The following is a 13,668-nucleotide window of genomic DNA, read 5'->3' as shown; positions in this document are numbered from 1 at the left end:
TTATGAATCTTAGAGCATCATGATAGACAGCAGCCAACATCTGCAAGGTGCTTGCAGGATATATTTTTACAACCTAATGTTGTTTTGATAGCATGGAGCTTATCATTCTTTGTACAAGACTGATAACAGGTTAGTGAACTTGTACTTTTTTCAGCAGAGTGGCAGGAGCTTCCTTTTTGTGAGAAATCTGTGTCATTGGTGTAAGTTATCTCGTATTAACCCCTCTTTAAACTGATAAGGAGCAAAATGTCAAGTATTGGAACTGTAAAACTACCAGTATTCGTGGTAAAATACAACTAGTTCCAGCTGTGAAAGAAGGCTATTCCAAAAGAGCAGATACAAAAGGAGCACTTGGTGCTCAAGTTATTCTGTTTTTTTTAAAGTCAGTGTTATTACATGTTGATAGCAAGTTTTTTTTTTTTTTAAAACCTACCTACCAGTCTGTGTTCGTCTGTCTCTCCTTCCTGTCCTCTCAACCATCCAGTCAAAGCAGATGGCTGCTTGTCCTGAGCCTGGTTTTGCTGGAGGTTTCTTCCTTTTAAAAGGGAGTTTTTCCTTTCCACTGTTGCCACTGTGCTTGCTCAGGATGGGAGACTGCAACGAAGCCAAGATTCAACTTGTCTGCTGATTCCTTAGATAGAGAACTTTACTATTTGGCTTTTATATATGTGAATGTTTCTGTAAAGTGCCCTGAGACAACTTTGTTGTGATTTGGCGCTATATAAATAAATTAAATTGAATTGAATTGAATTGAAAAAGCAGAGTTTTACTTAATTTGTAGAATTTAAACATGTTACTGGTAAACCTATACCCACACCAGCGTTTAGCTAAAGAAAATGCTTGTTCCAAAGCACATACCTGAACAGGGAAGTCAGCATGCTGAAAATGGGCGTAGAATGGAAAATAAATCAGATTATCATCAGCAAGCAAAGAACAAAATGTCTCTCATTAAAAGTGTTACACCTTGGCGTAATAACAGTCGTAGAGAAGTAATTAATTATGGGCAATCCCAACTTTTGCACCACTTAAGCATCCACGGGGTCAAGGGCATCAGAAGCATCTGTAATGCTTTTTTTCTTCTCTGCTTTCAGGAAGGCCCAGTTAGGACATCCACATTGCTCAAGAGCCTGTCTTGTGTGGGATTTCTCCTTCTGCCTGGCTCCTGAGCTAGTGGTACAGAGGTACTGCTCTGTGGTACAGAGTCCTGATGACTCCTAATTTGTGCTCCAAAGGGTGATGGCAGTCAAACTGCAAATACTGGTCTGTGTGGGTGGGTTTGCGGTACACCTCAGTTTGCAAATGTCCTCTATCTGGTCAGATTGTGTGGATGTTGTCCAGAGAATGGAAATGGTTGTAGTCAACAATTATTTACAAAAGAGGGAGGAACATAGAGTGACCTATAAGAGTAGAGGAAGGAGTACGGAGGTCGACTACATTCTGTGTAGAAGAGGAAACCCGAGGGAGATTCAAGACTGTAAGGTTGTGGCAGGGGAGAGCATGGCTAGACAGCATTGGATGGTTGTGTGTAGAATGACTGTTGTAGTGAAGAAGAGAAAAAGTGTCAAATCAGCAAAGAAGAACAATTGGTGGATGCTAAAGAAGGAAGAATGTTGTGAGAAATTCAGAGAGGAGTTGTTAAAGGCTCTGGGTGGTAACAAACCGCTTCCAAATGACTGGGCTACTTCAGCAACAGTAATTAGAGATACAGGTAGGAAGGTACTTGGTGTGTCATCTGGACAGAGAATGGATGATAAGGAAACCCGGTGGTGGAATAGTGAAGTGCAAGTAGCTATTCAAAGAACGAGGTTAGCCAAGATGGAATATGACAGTGAGAGGACTGAAGAGAGAAGACAGGAATATAAGGAGATGCAATGTATCTCCACCAGGCCTCACCAGGCACAGGCTACCTTGTACAGGTGTACCTGATGGCTGGAGTAATTTGTTTGCTCATCAGGAAAAGCTGTTTTAAGCACATTTTCTATGGTTTTTGGATGGATTTCAATGGATTTTTAACCTTTTACCTAAAAGTTTTTTTATGTCTTGTGAGTTTTAAGCTAGTTTTTTATACCTTTTTATGAACTAACTGAGATTTTGTATAAAAGACTTTGGCCTACCACATGTGCTGAGGCCTGCTTTCAGGCTAGCTAATTTTTGTAACATCTCCTGTCGATTCACTGCAGTCTGACTTGCCCTCAACTTATATTAGTAGCGAGCCACAATCACAATACAATAGCAAAGGCTACAAAAGTATTTTTGTATTACATAAATACCTTTATGCTCTGCAAAGAAACCAGCAACAGCCAGAAGTCAGGACCGGAGAGAAGCTTTTGTTTGTGACTTATGACTGTTAAAACTCTGGTGTGGTGACACAGTTCATTTGGGGTATGGCTCCTGAAAGTTCTCCAACAAGATGTTAGGGCTGTATCTCATTTTTTGAGAAAGTTGCTGATCTGGAACGTAGAATATCTACATTATGCAAGATACAGGACACAGAGAATTATTTGGACACCATAATAATTGGCCAGACTCAGGCACCTGTGACTGCTGCACAACTAGCTGACACTGTTCCTGTCGAAGATGACAGACAACTCGCAATGAGTTCCACGCCTGCACCTGTGGTTCACAGTATAGTCAATGTAGGTCCTCCAACCATTAGTCCACCATCAGCCACCAACAACTTGGGTCCAGAGGGGGACTCCAGCCACACACACTGGCTTCAGTATGGGGCAAGACCCAAAATTCCCCCCAGCTCCACTCCTGTACAATCGGAGCATTGGGTCACAGTTGGGACTCGCCGACACAAGGTATTTGCCGGGAAACATCGTAGTGCTACTTGTCCACTCCCCCTAGAAAACCGCTTTAGCATCCTAGATTCCCACAATTTTCCTTCTCTAGCTTCAGATCACCGTCATTCTGCTCCACTACCTGTGTCATCCCCACCCCAGCTGCTACAAACAACGGCGGCCCTCTCTCGTAATAAGTCCTAGGTCAGGATGACTCGGGCAGAGTTGAACTACACACCGGCCCCAGAGCATGTCAGGGAGGGGGTAAGTGATGTGCGGGGGCCGCTCAGGGCTCTTTCACTGCAGCCACCTCATCCCTCACAGCTACTCTGCTCAGCACTACTAGAGGCTCATCCGATGGACCAACTTCCCACCACACTGCTTGTGGGAGATTCTATTATAAAGAACGTGAGGATGAGGGGAGCTCTTACACTATCTTTCCCAGGCGCCACTGTCATCGAAATATCTAATAAAATCCCGGAAATCATTAAATCACATCCACAGGCTAAAAGACTCATCATCCATGTAGGCACCAATGACATCCCCAAACAACAGTCTGAATATTTGAAAGAGGATTTTATTCATCTACTTGGCACCATTCTATAGTTTCAACTGCAAGTTTTTATCTCTGGTCCACTTCCCACTTGTGGCAGAGGAAAAGGCCGCTTTAGCAGACTTCTCAGTCTGAACACTTGGCTGTCTTCTGTTTGCATCTTCCAAAATGTAAACTTTGTTGAAAATTTTGATGTTTTCTGGGGAAGGAGACATCTTTTTGGAACTGATGGCCTCCATCTGAACAACTCAGGTACCCGTATTCTAACTGCCAATCTGGACTACAAGGTACAGCACACAACATCACCATCCATACCTGGTAACCATGTCACTATATCTGACCAGTCTGCTACTGATTGACGTCTACATGGCCCTGGCTCTTATAGTTCCTCTTGTAACTGTTGTACACATAACATTGGACCAGGCCAATCTGTTCCCAGCAACCAATTAATTTCAGTTCGGACTACATACAGGGAGCGAACCATACATAACCATATTCGTTCAGTGAACTTTAATAACATTATATCTTTAGCAAAACATTATTTATCACCCACAGCTACTGTTAACAGTTCACCTGTCACCCTCAATAAGGCTGTTTTAAATGTCCGCTCTCTTTCAAACAAATCTTTTATTATAAATGATTTGATTTCAGATTTTAAATTGGATTGTCTGTTTTTAACAGAAATTTGGTTAGGCGCAGATGCACCAGTTGTTCTTACTGAGGCCTCTCCACCTGGTTTTAATTTTTTTTTAATGCTCGAAGTGGCAGAAAATGTGGTGGCACTGCCTCAATATCTAATAATTTACTGGCTGTTAAAGAGATTTCATTTGACCAGTACCCGTCTTTTGAGCATAATGCCTTTGTTTTTAGCAGCCTGCCAATAATTTGTGTTACTGTTTACAGACCACCCAGACATGTTTCTGATTTTATGACTGAGTTTTCAGAGTTTTTATGTTTTATTCATGCTAAGTACAATAAGATTATTGTGACTGGTGATTTTAATCTACATGTTGATAATCCATCAGATTCTTTGTCTAAACAGTTTTTAGAAACCCTGAACTGTATGGATTTTATTCAGCACGTCAAGCAGCCGACTCACAACAGGGGACACACCCTTGACCTTGTTATTACCGATGGCTTGGCCTCTGGTGTGTCCTCTGTTGTTGACCTGGCTGTGTCTGACCACTATTGTGTGTTTTTTAATGTCACTGATTTGATTCAGCGGAAAGCCACGGTCTGAACTGTTAGGAGGTGCCATCTTACCCCTGAGGTGATTGATAATTTTATTAGAGATTTTAACCAAAATTCCCCTCTTATTTTAACTGCTTCCTGCGATTCAATGGTCAGTCAATTTTTTTAACACACTGAAAACAAACCTGGATCATGTAGCTCCACTATTTTCAAAACAAGTTTTTATTAAACGAGTATGCCCATGGAAAACTGAAGACATAAAGAAACTAAAAAGAAATTGCAGGAAAGCAGAGAGGAAATGGAGGAAAAACAAATTGACAATCGACTACCAAATAATGCACGAACAGCTTAATATCTACAATTCTGCTGTCAGAAATTCAAGAAATGCATATTTTGCCAAAATAATTAACAATCACAAAAATAATCCCAAAGTTTTGTTTTCCACCATTGATAATCTGATTAACCCTGACTTTACTGCTTCTTCAAATACTCCAACTAACTCTCTTTGTGAGCAGTTTGCAAATCACTTCAGAGGTAAGATTGAGTCAATTAGAGCTAACATTTTATCTGAGCAAAATACTGGTTTTAAATCTATTGAATGCTTGTTTTCACCTGAGCAAACACTGGACATGTTTGATGTGGTTGATGCAGAGCTGCTCGGCAGAGTTTTCTCACAAGTCAAACCAACCACCTGCCTCTTACACCCAATTCCCTCATCACTTTTTCATTCATTTTATAGATTCTTTGAGAATGAAATTTTAAACATTGTAAACTGCTTTCTTCGGATCGGTGTCTTCCCCATTGCCTTTAAAATGGCTGTGGTGAAACCCCTTCTGAAGAAAAGTAATCTAGATCATAGTGTTTTTAATAATTACAGACCTGTATCCAACTTACCATTCTTAAGTAAAATCTTAGAAAAGCTTGTTTTTATTCAATTTTTTTTTTTTTTTTTTTTCAATTAAATAACTTTTTTAATGATGCTGGTGTTTTAGAAAAGTGTCATTCTGGTTTTAGGACGAACCACAGTACAGAGACAGCCCTATTAAAAATTGTGAATGATTTAAGGTGTAATCTGGATTCACACAAGCTCTCAGTTCTTGTTCTATTGGATCTGAGTGCAGCCTTTGATACAGTAGATCATCAAATTCTTCTAAATAGATTAAAACACCTGGTCGGTCTTTCTGGTATTGTTCTTCTGTGGTTCAGCTCCTATCTCACAGATAGAACCTTTATGGTAAGTATGGATACATGCGCCTCGCAGATCCATGAAGCCAACTATGGCGTCCCCCAAGGCTCTATTTTAGGCCCCCTACTTTTTAATTTGTGCATGCTGCCGCTTGGTGGAGTCATCAGGAGCCATGGGATACGTTTCCACAGTTATGCTGATGACACACAGCTATACATCTCATTATCTCATGATGACCCCCGGCCAATCACTGCACTTTTTAATTGCATTTCAGACATAAAGTCCTGGATGTCACAAAACTTTCTCCAGCTAAACCAGGACAAAACAGAAGTTTTAATAATTGGACCGGAGGTTCAAAAAGAAAATACAATTCAGAAATTACAATCTCTGTCTTTAAAACCTTCCAAAAAAGTAAGAAGCCTGGGGGTTCTTTTTGACTCTGAGCTTACTTTTATTCCACATATCAAACATATAGTCAAAACAGGATTTTATAATAATAATAATAATAATAATAATAATAATAATAATAATAATCATTTTATTTAAAAAGCGCCTTTCATGACACCCAAGGACACTTTACAGTAAGAACAAAGATCAACAGGAATAAAGAATATAAAATACATAAAGAATATAAAATACATACAGAATATAAAATGCGTAAAGAATATACAATACATACAGCAAAGTTAAGGATAAGCGAGTCTAAAGAGATGTGTCTTCAGAGCAGTCTTGAATATAGAAAGAGAGGTGGTGTTTCGTAAGTCAGGGGGTAGAGAGTTCCAGAGATGAGGGGCAGAGCAGGTGAAGGCCCTGCTCCCCATGGTGGAGAGGCGGGCAGAGGGTACATGGAGGTGTAGTGAAGAGGAGGATCTGAGAGAGCGAGAGGGGATGGAGATGTGTAGGAGGTCAGATAGGTACGGAGGGGAAAGGTTGTGGATAGCTTTGAAAGTGAGAAGAAGAATTTTGAAGACGATGCGTGATTTAACCAGGAGCCAGTGGAGCTGCTGCAGGACAGGAGTGATGTGGTTATAGGAGGAGGTTTGAGTGATGACATGGGCAGCTGAGTTCTGGACCAATTGTAGCTTCTGGAGAGATTTGTTGGGGAGGCCATATAGAAGGGAGTTGCAGTAGTCAATCCGAGAAGTCACAAGACTGTGAACAAGGATGGCTGTGGAGCGGGGTGTGAGAGAAGGGCGGAGACGGTTAATATTTCTGAGATGGAAATAGGCAGACCGAGTGACATTGTTGATGTGTGAAGTGAAGGAGAGAGTAGTGTCGAGGATGACACCAAGACTCTTGACCTGAGGCGAGGGGGATAGCAGGGAGTTGTTAAGGGGGATAAGAAGATTTTCTGATTTTAAAAGAGAGTTTTTGGTACCGACAAGAATGATTTCTGTTTTGTTACTGTTTAGTTTTAGAAAGTTGTTAGAAAACCAGTGATTTAGCTCAATGAGACAGTCGATGAGGATGGAGGGTGGGTGGGTGGAGTTTGGTTTTGTTGATAGGTAGAGCTGTGTGTCATCAGCATAACAGTGAAAATGGACACCAAATTTACGGAAGATGTGACCTAGAGGAAGGAGGTAAATGATGAAGAGGAGGGGTCCGAGGACAGAGCCTTGGGGGACACCCGTGGAGATGGGGGAAGACTGGGAACGAAAGGATTTGAGCTGAATGAATTGAGTGCGGTCAGAGAGATATGATTTGAACCAGTCTAACGGAGTACCCGAGATGCCAATGGAGGTTAGACTGTTGAGGAGGATAGAATGACAGATTGTGTCGAAGGCAGAACTTAGATCCAGTAAAATGAGGATAGACAGAAGAGCAGAGTCAGCAGCAAGAAGAAGGTCATTAGTTATTTTTATTTATTTTACCATCTAATAAATATAGCCAGAGTCCGCCCTCTTCTCTCTTTCACTAATACTGAGACTTTGATGCACGCTTTTATATCTAGCCGTTTAGACTACTGTAATGCACTGCTTTCTGGTCTCCCTAAGAAAAATGTATCCAGCCTTCAGCTGTTACAAAACTCTGCTGCTCGTGTGCTAACCAAGACCAGAAGGCAGGCTCATATTACACCTGTTTTAAAATCATTGCATTGGCTCCCTGTGCGTCTCAGGGTTGATTTTAAGATTCTTTTAATGGTTTTTAAATGTCTCAATGGTCTCGCACCATCTTATCTTGCAGAGCTGCTATTACCCTATGAACCCCCGCGGACACTAAGGTCCTCTGGCACCGGACTACTAACAGTTCCAATAGTCAGAACTCACACTTACGGTGAGGCTTCTTTCCAGTACTATGGCCCCCGTCTGTGGAATAGTCTGCCGGAGAACCTGAGGGCCGCAGAGAATGTTGTTGTTTTTAAGAGCAGGCTCAAGACCCATCTTTTTAACTGTATTTCCTGAACTGGTTCATTTCTGTTCAGTCTATACATTTTCCATACAATTTTATTTTATTTTATTTTATGTGGGTTGTTTGCTTTTATTTTGTGGGTTTATTGTTTATAATTCTGTACAGCACTTTGAGCTGCTTTTAGTATGAAGGGTGCTTTATAAATAAAATTGATTGATTGATTGATTGATTGATGTAAAGCAAAGAGGGAGGTAGCAAAGGCAAAGCATAAAGCATATGGTGACTTGTATGGGAGGCTGGACACTAAAGAGGGCGATAAGGACTTTTACTGATTGGCGAGTGTAGAGGGATATGGGGTTGGATATATATTGTAAATTATCAATTATGAGTTAAGCTCATAAGATATGCATTTATTATGCAAATAACCTTGTTGTGTGTGTGGGCACCACCTCTCTTTTTTGAGGAAAAATCAGTCTCTAACTCCAAATTAAATGTAAACTGAAACGTGAATTCTTTTCTCATGTTTAAAGGGCATCAAATCAGTTAATACACACAGATATGCCAAAATAATCACACATTTAGTTGATTTTATGTATTTTATTACAAAAATAATAATCTGTGATATATCTGATGAAGATTATGCATAACAAACAAATGAATAACAAATAGCTTTGTATCAAAGGTCTACTTGATTATTCAAATCAGTGAAACTTTAAAAAGGCAGATTTTTGGACTGGTTCTGTTTGTGGAGTAGTTAAAATTGTGTCTAAATGATCTGTAGTGTTTGTAAAGCAAGATTATTGTGATGTATGGTCACTAGAAAGTGCATTGAAAGTCTCTTTCCTACCAGAATGAGATGGTCAGGAATGGTTTAGCTACTTCCTGCTCATCAGGTCTCTCTTGTAAATTAGTCCCCGAGGCTCAATGGGATTAACCTGTATAAATAAAGAATAAATGAAAATATGTTTCATAATGTTTTATTTATTTATATAATTTTGACCATTTTGGTGTTCCACACTGATGTACCGCTGCAGCCAAGCGGGCCAGTCCGCTCAACGAGGCTTCTAGTATTTATGCCCACACCTGTCTCCACCCACATTTGCCCCACTCTGGGCCATTGAGCAAGGCTCTTAACCCCCACCATCTGATGTTGTCTGTCTAAAAAAGAAAACAGGTCTCTCTTGAAAATGAGTCCTTGTGACTGCCTGTATAAATAAATGTTAAATAAAAAAAATAATTAAATAGGACATGGAGTGACCACCTTCCTGACGTGTTTTCACCAAGTTACATGCAGGATTTTTATTGACCAATCACAACTTGTACAGCTTCTAGATCATCCAATCAGCTCCTCGCGTTGCAGTTAGGTTCCCGCTCCCCGACACCGTTTGGTTTTGATCAACAGACTTCTGCTTGGGATGCAGAGTTCTGCTTCAGACGGACAGGAGCGTTCAAACTTGAGCAGCACTGAAAACATCCACAACAATGATGGAGGCTTTCTACGGCACATGGAAGCTGGTCGACATCACTAACTCTGATGAGTATTTGAAAACAATTGGGGAGGAAATTATTGTTATTATCTTTATTAAATAAAAGGATGTTCAGCATTCTTTAAGTCATTCCCTTTTCTTTTGACAGGTGCTAGTGATGCCTTAAGACAAAAGGCCGGCACAAACAAGGTGATGATGGTGATTATCCAAGAATGTTGTGGTGAATACCAACACAGTTTACTAAAGTACAAGAGCACTGTGCCAAACTGGGAGAGGAGTTTGAACAGACCGTACCTGATGACAGAAATGTCAAAGTAAGCTGGTCAGGTTTAAACATGCTCATAATTCTTTGGTGTTCAAAGATTTTGAGTATTTTAGAATGTTAAACCAAATTAAAATTTGTAATTATAAACTAATAGAAACCGTGCTGGGGATTTAGGAAAAGTTGAACAAGAGATATATGCTTCTGCTGTTGTGCAATACAAGCAGTTTATGTCCCAGAGACACAGCGTCTTCCTCTGTCTTATCAAGATAATTGTTCATTTTGTTTACCTCCTGGCTGCAGACCAATGTCACAATGGAAGGAGGAAAAATGGTGCAAGTGCAGAAGTGGGATGGAAAAGAGACGAGAACTGACAGAAATCAAGGGTAGAAAGGTGATGATGGTAAGAATGATGAAGTTCAAGATGATCTTACTCACTTTGCCTTTGCAGTCAAAGAAAAACCAGAATCACATGACTCAAGTGAACAGATTTAAACAACAACAAAGTCCATGTTCAATAATCCAGGCATACAACCCAACATTTTTCAGTCAGGTCATCTGGACAGTTTCTTTTTTTGTGCTGAAATGCTTCGCCTTCGATCCGGAAGGCTTCATCAGTCAAGGAAATGCACAACAAAACTGATTCTTCCCCCAACAGCTTACTCCAAAGTGGAACAAACCAGTTCTGCTTGTGATAAGATGGTCTCTTTGGTATGCCCCCTCCTCCATTGCTGAATCATCATCATCATTGACTGATGAAGCCTTCCGGATCGAAGGCGAAACGTTTCAGCACAAGTAAAGAAACTGTCCAGATGACCTGACTGAAAAATGTTGGAGATTTAAACAACATATTTGTCTTTCTTCCCCAGACATTGACCTTTGATGGAGTCACAGCAGTTCGCACATTTGAGAAGGCCTAAACTTCATTAAAAGAGCAGAGCAGCAGTGTGCATGATCATCCAGGTGTTCCACTTTTACAAAATATTAAAATATGCATCATTTTGACTCAAGACAAGGTCTGCACTTCATACGGAATTGATTTTAAAATCCTCCTACTAACCTTTAAATGCTTAAATGGCCTTGCGCCCTCATATCTCTCTGAGCTACTGCAACCATATGTTCCTTCTCTGAACCTGAAATCATCTGATCAGCTGCTTTTGGTTGTTCCAAGAACAAGAATGAAGCTCAGAGTAGATCAGGCTTTTTCAGTCGTGGGCCCCAGACTTTGGAACAAACTGCCCTCCAACATAGACAGGCCACTTTTCTTCCTGTTTTAAATCTATGCTTAAACACGCCTGTCTTCCCTGGCTTTTTACTCATTGTGACTCGATTTAGTCTTTTTACTGTTCTGCGTTTATATATTTTTCTTTTGATGATTTTAATTAATTTTCAGTACTATCAGGAGGGCTGTGATCAGTCTTACATCAGGGAAACTAAACAGCCACTGGCCAAAAGGATGGACCAGCACAGAAGATCAACATCATCAGGCCAGGACTCTGCGGTCTACACTCATCTCCAGGCCAGCGGTCACTCTTTCAAGGATGAAGATGTTCACATCCTGGACAGAGAGGAACGATGGTTTGAGAGAGGAGTAAAGGAGGCCATCTTTGTGAAAATAAATCGTCCATCATTAAACAGGGGTGGAGGCCTCCGGGTTCAACTGTCCCCCTCTTACAATGCTGTGATTGCTAGTATCACTCAGCCCTCTGTGAACAGTAAACAGCCATCAGTGTGCTAATGATCCATTGTTAGGCTGATGGTCCTTCTTGAGCATGTGATCAGCTGGTTTTGGTTGTCAGCAGCAAACTGGTTGATCCACTCTGAAGAAGGTGCTATTTAAGAGACTGAGCTGAAAACAGCACCTCAGACTGAGGAAGTCTTTCGGATGAGAGACGAAACGTATCTACATGTTTTTGCTTTGTTTTGTTTTTTGTTTTTTTGAATGTTCAGAGGACCAGATTGAACTTTTTCAGATTTTTCTACCTGGATTATTGAGCATGCATCAGGATATTTTCAGTACTATCATTATTTGTACTTTTTTTTCCATGAATTTACTCCCATTTAAATTTATTGTTAAGCACTTTGGTAATCACTGCTGCTTTAAATGTGCTTTATAAATAAAGTTGACTTGACTTGCACTTTGTATCTTCATCCATCCATCCATTATCTTTACCCGCTTATTCCATTTAGGGTCACGGGGGTCGCTGGTGCCCATGTCCAGCAATCACTGTGAGAGGGGCGGGGTACACCCTGGATGGGTCTCAAGTCCATCACAGGGACACATAGAGACAAACGAGACAAACAACCATTCACTCTCTCACTCACACCTAGGGACAATTTAGAGTTACCAATCAGCCTAACATGCATGTTTTTGGTCTGTGGGAGGAAACCGGAGCACATGGAGAAAACCCACGCATGCACGGAGAGAACATGCAAACTCCACCCAGAAAGGCCCCTGGGCCGAGGTTTGAACCAAGGACCTGCTCGTTGAGAGGCAGCAGCTCTACCAGTTGCGCCACCGTGCTGCATCACTTTGTATCTTGTCATGTGAAAATATTATGAGGACTCTTCTGTAACATCTTTTTTTAAGAACCTGATTTAAATGCCCTCAGCTGTTTCTGTTAAATGTGGAAACAAAGGAAAAATAAATTGCTGAACTAATCCTTTTTAATGACCCAAGCTTTCCAGTTTTTTTCCTGGATGAGTCACCGTGCAGCATTATCACAGTTATCTCAATAAAGACTACTGTCATTCAGTTGGCCTTTCTTTGCAACTGCATGGAGTCTTACATTTCTGCAGAAATGTGTCAGCCTCAGTCGTGGGAATGGAGCTGTCCCTGTGATGGGTCAGTTCCAGTTGACAGCTGGAGGGAGGCAGTGAAGGTCAGAGCCGACTCCAGCAGCAGTGAGAGTGACCATAGAACCTGTTGAAGTGAATGTCCAGTTGTAATGCTCTTAGATTTGAGATGATGAGGAGCATGTGGGAGGGTGTTTGCTGGCTTAAGTTGTTGTGTCATTGCATAGAAACCTCATTAAATGGCGTAACAACCAATCAAGACCAAAAGCTTCCTCTGGCTCAATGTTCAGGTGGCATCAGAGGACAAGGTGAATGATGTTTGATAATTTATCAGCACTTAACCCACTCTGTCAATAGAATCTGTCAGTCAGCCATTGATATAAACCAGAAAATTTCACACTGGTTTGTTTTCAGAGGCCCCATGTCACACTTCTTGGGAGCTGTGTTGAGGAACGGTGGACAACACTGAGTATTTGGGCTGCAAATAGTTAATGTAAATGTACAGTGTTAATGTACAGTGCCTTGCAAAAGTATTCGGCCCCTTGAACTTTTCAACCTTTTGCCACATTTCAGGCTTCAAACATAAATATATCAAATTTAAATTTTTTGTGAAGAATCAACAAGTGGGACACAATCGTGAAGTGGAATGAAATTTATTGGATGTATCAAACTTTTTTAACAAATAAAAAACTGAAAAGTGGGGCGTGCAATATTATTGGGCCCCTTTACTTTCAGTGCAGCAAACTCACTCCAGAAGTTCAGTGAGGATCTATGAATGATCCAATGTTGTCCCAAATGACTGATGATGATAAATAGAATCCACCTGTGTGTAATCAAGTCTCCGTATAAATGCACCTGCTCTGTGATAGTCTCAGGATTCTGTTCACAGCGCAGAGAGCATCATGAAGACCAAGGAACACACCAGGCAGGTCCGAGATACTGTTGTGGAGAAGTTTAAAGCTGGATTTGGATACAAAAAGATTTCCCAAGCTTTAAAAATCCCAAGGAGCACTCTGCAAGCAATCATATTGAAATGGAAGGAGTATCAGACCACTGCAAAT

At 40.8% G+C, this 13,668-nt stretch overlaps 1 protein-coding gene and 1 pseudogene across 1 annotated transcript in view; one reads left to right on the top strand and one right to left on the bottom strand.

Annotated features, from left to right (window-relative positions):
* Positions 1–13,668, bottom strand: part of LOC119427667 (trichohyalin) — a 46,677-nt gene that overhangs the window by 9,141 nt on the left and 23,868 nt on the right. The gene's annotated exons all lie outside the window — the stretch shown is intronic.
* LOC119427014 lies at positions 9,548–10,731 on the top strand (annotated as a pseudogene).

The sequence above is a fragment of the Nematolebias whitei genome, chromosome 21 (genome assembly GCF_014905685.2).
Source record: "Nematolebias whitei isolate Nwh7 chromosome 21, NemWhi1, whole genome shotgun sequence".
NCBI classification, from domain to species: domain Eukaryota; kingdom Metazoa; phylum Chordata; class Actinopteri; order Cyprinodontiformes; family Rivulidae; genus Nematolebias; species Nematolebias whitei.
This window is presented reverse-complemented; position numbering and strand designations above follow the sequence as displayed.